The sequence below is a fragment of the Lutra lutra genome, chromosome 2, assembly GCF_902655055.1.
Source record: "Lutra lutra chromosome 2, mLutLut1.2, whole genome shotgun sequence".
Taxonomy (NCBI): Eukaryota; Metazoa; Chordata; class Mammalia; order Carnivora; family Mustelidae; genus Lutra; species Lutra lutra.
The window spans coordinates 166,883,801-166,897,941 of record NC_062279.1 but is presented as its reverse complement, the minus strand read 5'-3'; the positions used below and the strand labels follow the sequence as shown (position 1 = coordinate 166,897,941).

Sequence of the window (14,141 nt, the reverse complement as noted above, 5' to 3'; positions counted from 1 at the left end):
TTGCATTGCTTTATATACTCAAGACAAATTAACTGTTAATCCAAGATTTTTTTTTAAGAATTAAGAACAAGTGGCATAAACGACACTAAGATTTTTATTAAGAAAAATATATTTTCTAATAGCATATACAAGGGTGAAGATGATAATTCAAAATGAAAATGAACTCAAGGAAATATGAAAAAATTAGCAATCATACAGACATGCTTTCTGATGACCAGTGAATCACGGAAAAAGTAAATCACTTTTCATTTGAAGACATCAGAATTGACTAGAGACTCAGGTATTCAGATAAACCAAAATATTTGGGGTTTTAGTGTGAATATAGCAGACACATATCCCAGGAGAAAAACTAATTTTAATTCTTGCCCTAGGTACATTACACAAAGGATATCAATAAATAATTTTGGATCTGCTTTGCAGGGATAATTTTTTTTACAACTTAAAATGCAGAGCAATATATCTGAGACCATGGTTACTTTTTTTATTACCAAATTTTAATTGACATACAATATTCTGTTAGTTTCAAGGGTACAACATAATGAATCGATATTTGTATACATTGAGGTGTGATCACCACAGTATGTCTAGTTACCATCTATCACCACGGTTACCTTCTGCTGGAGTCATAGTCCTGGGACAGACAACACTCACATAAAGCACTGAATGAAGAAACCAATAGATAAAGGAAAGCATTCATTGATCTTGATATTTCAAAAAACACATAAAACCAGTGACAAAAGTTCTATCTTGAGAAAACAACACAGAAGCTTAGAATGGCGTTGGGATTTGGATAGATCAAAATGTGGCAGAGTAATCCTTTTTCAAAAGATTTATTTTATTTTAGAGTTGGGGGGATGGAGAGAGAGAGAGAGAATCCCAAGGGCATGTTGCTGAGAATAGAGCCCAACAGGCAAGAGGGGTTGTGAGGAGAGGGTAAGTCTATCTCAACCCTGAGGTCATGACCAGAGCCAAAATCAAGAGTTGAATGCTTAAACAACTGATCACCCAGGTGCCCTGCGAAGTAATCTTTATCAAGGATACCTAATTTCTAACTGAATTTATATCTCAAGATACTGGTTTAGTAACAGAACTCCTCAATGAATCAAATAAGGTGAAATATAAAGAATTAAATGCAGTGTTAAATTGAAGAAAAAAAACAAACAAAAAAGGAGATGATTTTGGAGGAAGCCCCTGGGAAATTATAGACCAAATAGCTTCACTTTTGCTCCCAAAGTATGGTGAGCAATCCCTAATTCAACAAGAAATTACATCACAAGGGCATCTCAAATATGTTTGCCTCAGTGTATAAGTTGTTCTAAATGAATGTCACTATATGACACATACTAGAAAAAAATTAGTTATCTCAGGCAATCCTATGACGGCACCACAACACACACATTCAATATAGTTGACATTACATTATAGTTAACAAGCCTGGTTTGTGCTAGATAAAAAGAATAATGGCAATAGACAATGTTTGAATGCTTACTATGTGTTAGGCAATACACCAAGCATTGTGCACAGATTTACTCATTTAATCATCACAACAACATGAGAAGATGTTATTAACTGCATTTTAGATGGGGAAATTGTAGCATAGAAGGAAAAACAGGACAGTAGACCAGGAAGAGAAAGAAAGCTGGAGAACCGGAAAATACGTGGACTTATGTTCAAAGAGCCACAAAGCTGAATTTTTTCTTTAAACCATTCTTTCAAGGCTGATACATTCCAAGATGGTTGTTCCTCTTCCAAACTGCTCACAAAATATAGCACGGGGTAAAAATTAGATTAATTTAGCTCTAGGAAGACTTCCATTTAAAGGTGTTAACCGAAAAGTGAGACAACTATTTTTTTTCTATTTTTTTTCAATGTTCCAGCATTCATTGTTTATGCACTACACCAGTACACTATGCAATACGTACCCTCCATAATACCCACCACCAGGCTCACCCAACCCCCCACCCCTTCCCTCCAAAACCCTCAGTGTTTTTCCTCAGAGTCCATAGTCTTTCATGGTTTGGTGAGACAACTATTGATTTCTGGAAATAACTACTGAAAATTAAATATTTAGATCACAAAAGGAGTAACCAATGATTGAAATCAATATTTGTCAAAATATATTCATGAAGATCACTGTGCTTTCAAAACTATGTTGTTGTTGTTGTTGTTTTTCTAAAGATTTTTATTTATTTATTTGATAGAGAGAGACACAGCGAGAGAGGGAATACAAGCCGGAGAGTGGGAGAGGGAGAAGCAGGCTTCCTGTCCAGCAGGGAGCTGGATGTGGGGTTCTATCAATCCCAGAATCCTGGGAACATGATCTGAACTGAAGGCAGATGCTTGACAACTGAGCCATCCAGGTGCCCCAAAACTATAGTGTTTTTTTGACTCATGAGCACTTAGCTGAGCTCTTCCCACTTCTATGATAATTAAACTCAATTTAAAGGGAAAAGTATATAAACCAGAGAGATAAGAGTTCCTTAAATGCTAGCATGTTGTAATCTGATATTTAGGTTATATGTAGAACTGAACTTTTTTGAACTTAAGGCAGAAAAGGTAACTGCTTTATATTCAGAAAGAGAAAAATGTCTATTTGAAATATTTCCCAAGATTCCTCTCTGACAACCATTTTTCTGACTTTCCTTTTTCTTTTGCATTTTCTGTGAAGAAAGGGTATAATTGCACTTTCCAGAAAAAAAGTTCAACTTAATCCAAAAAAGGATGTTTTACCTATGTATAGATTTTGTGAATAATGCAAATATTAGTAAATACCATAAATTATAAGTAGATGTTTGGTAATATTTTTTGTCAGCAAATTATGCTAAATGTACCATTAGTTCAAAGATGTTTTCTCTATGTCTCTGTGCAATTTGTTTTTGTTTCTTTCTGAAGATTTTATTTATTTATTTGACAGAGATCACAAGTAGGCAGAGAGGCAGGCAGAGAGAGAGAGGGGAAGCAGGTTGCCCACTGAGCAGAAAGCCCAATGCAGGGCTCCATGCAGGACTTGATCCCAGGACCCTGAGATCGTGACCTGAGCCGAAGGCAGAGGCTTAACCCACTGAGCCACCCAGGCGCCCCAGTCTCTGTGCAATTTGAAGAAATCTTTAAGTATAGGAACTCTGCAATCAGAAGACATTAAAAAAGAAAAAACAAACAAACAAACAAAAAACCTTATGATTGGGAAAATGGGCATTTTAGACTAAAACATTTGCAGAATTGACTATTCCATTGTGGCGTAATACTCCTCTTTCTTGCTAGATCCTTACTTTAACTTTTCTGTCATGTGCTTTGCTTTTTATTTTTAAAACTTGTTGCCATAGCACTTTTGCTCATAGAATTTTCCAATCATTAAGCCACCTATATTATTGTCCAATCAAGAGGGCACTGAAATTATTTTGATTTCCTGAATTTTTTTTCTCTATAACCAAAATATTAAAGAATAAAAAGAAATGGGCGCCTGGGTGGCTCAGTGGGTTAAGCCGCTGCCTTTGGCTCAGGTCATGATCTCAGAGTCCTGGGATCGAGTCCCGCATCGGGCTCTCTGCTCAGCAAGAAGCCTGCTTCCCTCTCTCTCTCTGCCTGCCTCTCTGTCTACTTGTGATCTCTCTCTGTCAAATAAATAAATAAAATCTTTAAAAAAAAGAAAGAAAGAAAGAAAGAAAGAAAGAAAGAAAGAAAGAAAGAAAGAAAGAAAGAAAACAGCTTGGGGTGGCATTATCACACTTGCTTGAATAAACAATGCCCAATTATTTTGTACTTTCCCCATAAAACTTTACTTGTTCTTTTTTCCTCTAAACACAAAAGTAAAAATTATTTTGTAAGTAAGAGACATAGAGTCAGGAGATTTTTTCCCCCCACTATGGATATCATGTTAATTGACAGTGAACCCATCCTATTTCTTGTATATTGTCTAGTTAGTGTTCATTAACCTGTGTTCCTCTCTTGCAGTTAAATGTTACCCTTGTCATGAGTTAACCGCCAGATATTTTTCATTATTGTATCCTCAATGTAGAATAAGTTAGGATCCTAGATTTCCCTCTTTCTTGACTTTCATGGGTTATGCTAAGCAAAGAAATACTTCTTTCAGTTTGAGCAACAAATCTCAGAGAATGATACAGTTTTTTCTAAGATACCTCATAAAGTGTCTTGACAGGCAGTAAATTCATGAATAGGCACAGAATAACAGACAGTTTCCATGACTCATATTAAATCACAAGGGAGCAGTTTTCTATTTACCCACTCTGTTACATAGTACACATATTGGAAACTCATTTTTATTTAATGTAATGTAAACTGGTCTCACTAGGAAGTGAGTATCTTCACTCAGACAACTCCACAGTCTCGTTTGTCTGCCTAGAGAAGCTAATCTGATTGTAATCATGTTACTTATCTTTTAATTTCTTTTGAAGCTAACACACATCAGAAGTGGCATTCAGCTGGGAATCACATAGGTAAAATTGATTTTTAACATGTTTAAATGTTTCAGGGCCTGGGCTTGTGTTTTTAGATATGTGATCTTAAACCACCCTGGGTGGGAGTCCAACTGGGAAACTACAGGCATAAATTCAATGTTGAAAGAAGAACAAGACTGTAATAATGCAAACATAGTTGTAAGGTCCTGGTGATTCTGATGCCATTGATTTTTTTCTCCCAAAGCGAATTGGATATAGATAATGATTACCAAATGCACACACATATTATTATACAACTGAGAAGCTACAGTTCAAACAATTCCTGGCTGCCCTATGCTTCTTGAATTGGGTCTACCTACAATAACAGAAACAAATATTAGGGAAAACAGCAATAGTATCTTTTATTTATAAGCTGAATTCATAAGAAAAATTAGTAAGAGCAGCAATTAATAGCTAAGCCATTTAAAAATGAGGTGCAGAAGCTGGAAATTTTATTAGGATAACCAGTGGTTGTACAGCAAACCTAGAATCTGTTGGAAGTGGTGATCATTTATTTATTCCATGACTTTGTACAAACGACTTGACCTGAACAAGATCTGAGAAGACTTCAGTTTCAGGATATTGAATTCGGTAACCTCCCAAAGTTCCATCTTCAGGAATTTAGTGCTGAGAACATGTACCATGATGAGGTGATCCCATAAGGAGACATCCAGGTAATAGATAATGGAAGAATAGCCAGCTTTGCAATTAGAAAGCCAGATCCAGAACCATAATGACAATCATCTGGTGGTAGAAATCACAGCAGATGGCTGAACTTAGGGAGGCTGATCAATCACAGCACTGTGGTAACTAAAAGTTAGAAAAAACTAAATGCCTATCATTAGAGGAATAGATGAGTAGAATGTGGAATAGTAATGGAACAATTATTTAAAATAATGTATAAAAATAATATATAATATATAAATAAATATATATATCAAACACATACACACACACACAGACTATGAGAGAAAGAGATTTCAGGGACAGAAAAAAAAGTGAAAGAAATAACATTAACATTTATACTTTTTAAATCCCACTCTCCAAACTGAAATTGTTGCAAAACAAATATGTGTATAGAAGTATATACACTGACCTCCTGGTGGTATTTGTCTCAGGAAACAATTTTTTTTTAAAGAAATAAGGATTACAGGGGTGCCTGGGTGGCTCAGTGGGTTAAAGCCTCTGCCTTCAGCTCAGGTCATGATCCCAGGGTCCTGGGATTAAGCCCCACATTGGGCTTTCTGCTCAGCAGGGAGCTTGCTTCCTCCTCTCTCTTTCTCTATGCCTGCCTCTCTGCCTACTTGTGATCTCTGTCTGTCAAATAAATAAATAAAATCTTAAAAAAAAAGAAATTATGATTTCAAAAATTGTTACATTGTTCCTTGTGATTTTCTGTTTGTACAAGTATTTACGTAATGAAAAAGAAAAAAAAAAGGAAAATATAGGGTAGAGTGACATCACCAAGATGGCAATGCATGTTATTCCTGAATCTGCTCCCTGGTAAGAACAACTAACAACTATTCAAGAACAAAACACAGCTGAGAGAAACCTAGAACATGGGGATGTGGCTAAAGCATCCCCTCACCACAGAGACCAAGACACATAGCATTAGAAGAGGAAGAAAAGTAGCTATACCTTGATTACATTAGCCGTTACCGAGGCCAGCACACACCATGTAGAGAGGTCTCCCCTGAATGTCTAGCTCCTTCAGTGGAAAAAGAGAATCCAGGAAGGACAAGTGGTACCCCCTCTCCCCTCCCCACCATCGTGCATCACTCTGTGGGAGCCCCTACTCTGATCTCACACCACAAGGATTGCAGGGAAATCTGCAGGGATCACTCACTGGGAATCTGACTGTGGAGAAGATTGGAGGAGAGACTTGTGAAAACCAGCATACATATTTTGGCAGATTGATATGACTCAAGAATATCTGCACCCTACTGAGTTTCCTTGAATTATGAATCACATCCTTAAATGAGTTTTGCCAGCCTTACATACTGGTTTGCCTATGCTTCAGCAAGAGACTGAGTCACACACAGCCCCACTCACAGTGAAGAATGTCTCCTGGACACATCTTAACAGAGGGGCTGATGAGAACATTTGGAAGCTATGTAGTCCAGCAATGCTCAAGCTGAAAGGCAGGCATGCAAAGCTAATCATCTCCAGAGCAAAGCCAGTTCTGGGGATGGACGATTTCTATGCCATGCATAGGAAGGGAGATAAACTGATAACCAGGGCTGTGGGTAGCTCTCCAGGCCTTTGTTAATGGAGAGCTGGTTTGCAAAATTGAGAATTGCCTGGAGTGACCCTTCCCCATTCCACAAAGGCAAGGGTACTAAGACACAGCTCCACTCACCTATTGTGGCTCCTGTCCCATCTGGCCAGAGAACATCTGGAAGATGGGCATCTCAGCAGTGCTTGAGCTGAGGCAAGGATGGATGAGCCAGTAATTTGGAGAACAAAGTCAGTGAACCTGTTTAGTCAGGGAACTTGGGGTAAGGATAGGCTTGAATTAAGGCAACAGAGATTTTTACTGACCTTAAACCTAATTCTTCTATTGTGCCTGGGCAGAAAGCTAATTTATAGCACCACTCATTAATGAATACTGTCTCTAGTCAGCCTAACCAGGAAATAGAACAAGAACACATTGGATTTACATAGCCCATCCAACAGCACTCTTACAGTGGCACTTGAGCAGAAAGCACAACTTGTGGCTTTCCCTATTTGCAAAGCAAAACTGGTGGCCTCACTTAACCCTGGAAATCAATACACACTCTTGCTTCATTCAGGTCACTAAATGACAAGGTGTACAAACCCTGTGTCCTACTGTGCTGCTCTGTCAGGACAGATAAGCTATTTTACAGCCCTATTTATAGCTGAACGTACCACTTGATCCTGATTATGACCATACACAGCCAGAAGCCCAAATAGAGCTGACCAATGAAGATCTATCTCTGCCAAAATAAACATGTGAAATCTGGAAGAGGAACCTGATTACTCAGATGCACAAAAACCAATGTAAGGAATCAAGGATTGTCAAAAACCAGTTAAAGATGACACCACCAAAGGAAACTAATAAAGCTCTAATAACTGATCTTAAAGAAATGGAGATCTATGCTCTGTCAGACAAAGAATTCAGAATAACCCTCTTAAGGAAGTTTAATGAATTATAAGAAAGCATAGATAATGAAATTAGGAAAACAATGCATGGACAAATAAGATTGACTAAATGATAAAAACCTTCAAAACAAAACAGAAATCTTAGAGGTGAAAATAAAATAATTGAACTGAAAATACAAGAGAGAGTTTCAAAGCAGACTCAATCATGCAGAAGAATCAGCCATCTAGAGGATAGGACTTTACAAATTATCCAGTCAGAGGAACAAAATGACAACAGGATGAAAGAGTGAAGAAAACCTATGGCACTTATGAGACACAATAAAAAGAAACAATAATCACATTATAGAAAAGAAGAAGAGAAAGAGGCAGAAAATATACTGAAAGCAATCATGGCAGAAAACTTTCTGAACTTGGAGAGAGAAGTAGACATGTAGATCTATGAGGCTCAGAGGACTCTAAATAACTTAAACCCAAATAGGGCTACAGTGAGACACATTAAATTATCGTCAAAAAGTCAAAGACAAAGTAAGAATTCTAAAAATAGCAAGATAAAAAAGAGCAGTTATGTGCAAAGGAACCCCCCACAACACTATAAACTTTCCCAAAGGAAACATTCCAAGCTAGGAGAGAATGGAAATATGTATTCAAATTTTGAAAGAAAAATACCTGTCAATTAAGAATACTATACCCAGGGCGCCTGGGTGGCTCAGTTGGTTAAGCGACTGCCTTCAGCTCAGGTCATGATCCTGGAGTCCCGGAATCGAGTCCCGCATCAGGCTCCCAGCTCCACGGGGAGTCTGCTTCTCCCTCTGACCTTCTCCTCGCTCATGCTCTCTCTCACTGTCTCTCTCTTCTCTCAAATAAATAAATAAAATGTTAAAAAAAAAAAAAGAAGAATACTATACCCAGCAAAACAGTTCTTCAGAAATAAAGGAGGGATAAAGGCTTTCCTGAACAAACTAAAGCTGAGGGAGTTCATTACCAGTAGATTTGTCTTACAAGAAATAAGGGTGTTCTTTGAGTGGAAGTAAAAGAACACTAACTGACATCATAAAAATTTAAAAAGTTAGTGTAAAACTCATTGATGATGGTAACTGTGTAGTCAAAGTTTGATTCCATAATTTGGTAATAATGGTGCATAATTCACTCACAAGTCTAGTTTAAAAGTTAAAAATATGAACATAGTAAAAATAACCATAATTATAATAATATGTTATTAGTTATATAGTATAGAAAAATATGTAAATTGTATAACAGTAACCTAAAATATGAGAGAGAAAAGAAACAAAAGTATAAATTTTTGGAATTATATTGAAACTAAATTGTTATCTACTTAAAATAGAAAGCTATAATTTTAACATATTTATGTAAGTTTCAATTTAACCACAAAGGAAAAGCCTATAGGAATTACATATAAAAATATGATAGAGGGGCGCCTGGGTGGCTCAGTGGATTAAGCCACTGCCTTCGGCTCAGGTCATGATCTCAGGGTCCTGGGATCGAGCCCCGCATCGGGCTCTCTGCTCAGCAGGGAGCCTGCTTCCTCCTCTCTCTCTGCCTGCCTCTCTGCCTGCTTGTGATCTCTCTCTGTCAAATAAATAAAAATAAAATCTTTAAAAAAAAATATGATAAAGAAGTCAACAAATACAAAAAAACAGAAAAGCATGAAAAAGGAAGGCAGGATAAGAGATAAGACACAATGGATATATAGAACAACCAGAAAACAGTTAAAATGGCAGTAAATTACCTGTCAATAAGTACTTTAAAAATAGATACATTAATTCTCCAATCAAAAGACAGAGAATGTCAGGATAGATTAAAAAAAAAAAAAAAGATCCAACCATATGCTGCCTACAATATCCTTACTTTAGCCTTAAAGACACATATAGACTGAGTAAAATAAATAGAAGTCACTTCAAGCAAATGATAACTAGAAAAAGCAGGAGTAGCTACACTTATATCAGGCAAAATAGACCCTAAACTAAAAATGGCCAAAAAAGACAAAGAAGGTCATTACATAATGATAAAGGGGTTGATCCATCAAGAGGATATAACAATTGTAAATATATATGCACCTAACATCAGAGCACATTAACATATAAAGCAAAAACTAGCAGAGTTAATAGCAGAAATAAATAGTAATACAATAATTAGATAAGGACTTCATTACCTCACTTCAAAAATGAATAGATCCTCCAAACAAATAATTGATAAGTAGATTTGAACAACACCATACACCAAATGGACCTAACAGACATATACAGAACACTCTAAATAGTGGAAAACTCCCTTTTCTCAAGCACAGGCAGAACATTTTCTAAGATAAACCATGTTATGAGACTGACACGCTACCTATTGAGCTAACGAGGCACCTTAAGATAAACCATGTTAAACCACCAAACAAATCTTAGCAAATTCAAGAAGATTGAAATTATATCAAGTATCTTCTCTGTCCATAGCAGCATGAAAATAGAAATCAATGATCAGAAAAAAATTGGAAAATTCCAAACACATGGAAATTAAACAACATTCTCCTGAAGAACCAATGGATCAAAGAAGAAATTAAAAGGGAAATAAAACAGTCTCTTGAAATCAAGAAAATTGGAAACACAAACCAGAGCTTCTGGGATATAGCAAAAGCATTTTTAAGAGGGAAGTTCAAGGCAATAATACCTATGTTAAGAACCAAGAGGGGCACCTGGGTGGCTCAGTGGGTTGGGTCTCTGCCCTCGGCTTCAGCCGTGGTCTTGGAGTCTGGGGTCAGGCCCTGAATTGGGCTCTCTGATCAGTGGGGAGCTCTCTCTCTCTTTGCCTGCCTTTCTGCCTACTTGTGATCTCTATCAAATGGATAAATAAACTCTTAAAAAAAGAAAAAAAAAGCAAGAAAGATCCCAAATAATCTAGCTTTATACTTTAAGGAACTAGAAAAAGAGCAAAGAAAATAGAAAAAGAGCCCAAAGTTAGCAGAAGAAATGTAACATAATGAAGATTAGAGCAGAAATAAATGAAATAGAGAAGAGAAAACAACAGAAAAGATTAACCAAACTAAAAGTTGGTTCTTTGAAAAAATAAACAAAACTGACAAAATCTTAGCTAGATTAACCAAACTAAAAAGAAAGGACCCAAATCTACAAAATTATAAATTATAAATAAAAAAGAAGACATTGCAATTGATAACACAGAAATTTAAAGGACCATAAAAGGCTACTACAAACTATATACCAACACTGAAAAAACTAGAAGAAACAGAAAAATTTTTAGAAACGTACCATTCATCAAGACTGAGTGAAGAAAAAATAGAAAATCTGAGCAGACCAATTGATAGTAAGGAGCCAATAATACTCAATGGAGAAAAGACACTCTCTTCAAGGAATAGTGCCGCAAACATTGGATATCCGCTTATGAAAAAAATAAAACTGCACCCCTCTCTCACACCTCTTAAAAATTAACTTGAAATGGATTAAAGACTGAAATGTAAGACTTAAAAATAATAAAACTCCTTGGCATGGGCCTTGGTATTGACTTTTTGGACATAACATCTAAAGCACAGCAACAAAATCAAAAATAAGCGGAACTACATCAAACTAAAAAGGTTCTGTATAGCAAAAAGAAACCATCAACAAAATGAAAGACAGCCTATGGAAGGAGAAGAAAATAATTTGTGAGCCATATATCTGGTAAGAGGTTAATATTCAAAAGACACAAAGACCTAATACAACTCAATAGCAAAAAACCCCCCAAATAACCCAATTCAAAAATGGGCAAAAAACCCGAGTAGATATCTTTCCAGAGAAGATGTGAAATTGCCAACAAATACATAAGATGTTTAATATTGCTAATCATCAGAAAAATGCAAATTAAAACCACAAAAATATATCACCTCATGATACTTGTTAGGATAGCCACCATCAAAAGATAAGAGATAACAAATGCTGGTGTGGATGTAGAAAAAAGGGACCCTTGTAACTGTTGGTAGGATTGTAGATTGGTGCAGCCACTATGGAAAACAGTATAAAGTATCATCAAAAAATTAAAAATAGAACCAGCATATGATTTAACAATTCCACTTCTGGGTATATGTCTGAAAGAAGCAAAGACACTAACCCACAAAACTAAATGCACCCCCACAGTTGTAGCAACATTATTTCCACTACCCAAACCATAGAAACAACCAAGTGTCTGTCGATGACTAAATGGATAAAGAAAATGTGGTATACCCACATGCACATACACACACACACACACACACTGAAATATTACTCAGGTGTAAAAAAATGATGAAATCTTGCCATTTGTAACAACATTGATGAGCCTAGAGGTATTTTGTTAAGTGAAATAAGTCAGACTAAAAAAGACAAATACCATATTATTTCACTATATGTGGAATCTAAGCAAAACAAAACAAATGAATAAACACACATACAAAAAGCAAAAACAGACCAAAAATAGAGAAAACAAACTGATGATTTCCAGAGAGGAGGGAGGTGGAGGGATACAAAGTGGTTGAAGAGGAGTGGGAGATGCAGGCTTTCAGTTATGGGATGAATAACACAGGTATAAAAGCCACAGTATAGGGAATATAATCAATGGTATTGTAATAGCATTGTGTGGTGACAGATGGTAGCTACACTTGTGAGCATAGCATAATGTACAGAGTTGTTCAATCATTATGTTGTACACTTGAAACTAAGGTTACATTGTAAGTCTACTATACTTTTTAAAAAGAGTAAAAAAAATTAAGAAAAACATTATTCCATACTTACCCCATTTCTCAAAATTAATTTGAGATGAATCAGAGCCTTAAAGCTAAAATAGATCTCTAGGAGATAAGGTAAAGAAGAATTATCTTTGGAACCTTAAAATGGTCGAACATATTTTAACCTAGACACAAAAAGCACTAAATAAAAATAAATAAGTGGTAAATTGGACTTAATCAAAATTAAAATTTTCTGATTACCAGAAGGCAATGTTAAGACTATTAATCCATAGGTTCATAGGAAATGTAATGCCAAAAAAAAAAAAAAAAAAAATGTAACCAGCATTTAAAAATGACTCTTATTCATTAATAATGAAATTTCAAACAATCCAGTAAAAATGACCTAAAGACTTGAACAGACACCTGAAATAGAAGGTATACAAGTGTCTTGAAAACATCCTCTACCTTGTTAATCAGTAAAATGAATATCAAAGCAACAATGAGATAAAGAGCTTTCATTCTCCTTAGAATAGCTAAAATTAAAATGTCTGACAATACCAAATACTGGCAAGGATGTAGCACTTGTAAATCTCCTACTTTGCTGGCAAAGGAATAAAATGGCTCATTTTGGAGCGCTGTTCTGATAATCTTATCAATTTCTGATAAAGCTAAATAAATATCTCCCCTACCTGGGCAACAGAGTAAGGATAAACAGCTTGTTTTATAATCATATCATGAGTTATCACTAGTAGTGAACATTCTGCTGAATGAAAGAGGTCAAAAAGTAACTGCTTTTTGGAGAGTGGGAATTGACTGTAAGATGCACAAAAAACTTTTAAGATGATGAAAATGTTTCATATCATGCTTTGCATGGTGGTTGCATTACCATATATATTTAACAAACCCATTCAAAATGAACACTTAAAACATACGCTCTTTAGTTTATGTAAAGTACACCTCATTGGAGAAACAACAACAGAGAAAAAATAAAATTACAACCAATCTAATCAACAGGTACGGCTACCACAGTGAGTAATATAGAACTTGTGGGAAAATGTACTAGAGACTCTGTTGTGAATCAGATTCCCACAGTCAGTGAGAGGATTGAAGTCAGTATTAAAAAATACTTTGATTCTGTCTTCCAAATTACATTTACCATGGCGAAGAGGACTAAGTATGCAGAAGATTTCATGAAAAATAGAATACTGTTGGTATGTAAAGCATAGAAGTTAAAATAGATCTAAACCACAGAAAATATTTGCTTCATGTCTAGTACATGAGACTCTGAATCGGCATTTATCAACTGTGTGTTTACAGAATTAATCTTAGAAAAATGAGCACAGCTTCTAAAAAGTCATTTCAACACATTTTCCAAAAATGCATTGTTTGCACTGGAAATTAGCCAATATTTAAAAAAAATATATCCCCTTAGCTCTCAAGTTATCATTATGCAATCATCTTTGAAAAGAAAGTAAAAGGTCATCTAACCTTTTTTCTAAGCAGAGCCGTTGTGGTAGTATTCAAAATAAATGGATAAGTCTTTGGATTTCTGTTCCAAATCTTCCCTTTTGCTGGGAGTAACAGTGACCTGTTGTGATACCCTCAGGCAAATGTTGTCCTTGTATTATAACAAGTATATTTATTTAGCTTTTGCAAACATTAAGTAAAAACAGGTGATGCATAGCATTGGGCTGCAGAACATGGTTGTGTAATTAAGAAAATTCTTTTGCTCTGCTTCATCTAAAGGCTTATGATCTGATTTCAGCAATGTTCCTTTTCAGAGAAAATAAAAATAATGAAGGACAACTGTTGGCATTAGTCAGAAGGTATAAACTTCATGATCCCTGGGCTACTCATTCAACAAATAT

General features: G+C 35.7%; 1 long non-coding RNA gene across 1 annotated transcript; it reads right to left on the bottom strand.

Moving 5' to 3' along the window:
- Nucleotides 1–537: 537 nt before the first annotated feature.
- Nucleotides 538–13,855, bottom strand: LOC125091938 (uncharacterized). Its single transcript, XR_007124794.1, has 3 exons — nt 13,762–13,855; nt 6,814–6,930; nt 538–659 (listed from the first exon to the last, which is right to left on the bottom strand). It is a non-coding gene; the product is annotated as an uncharacterized LOC125091938 (long non-coding RNA).
- Nucleotides 13,856–14,141: the final 286 nt, after the last annotated feature.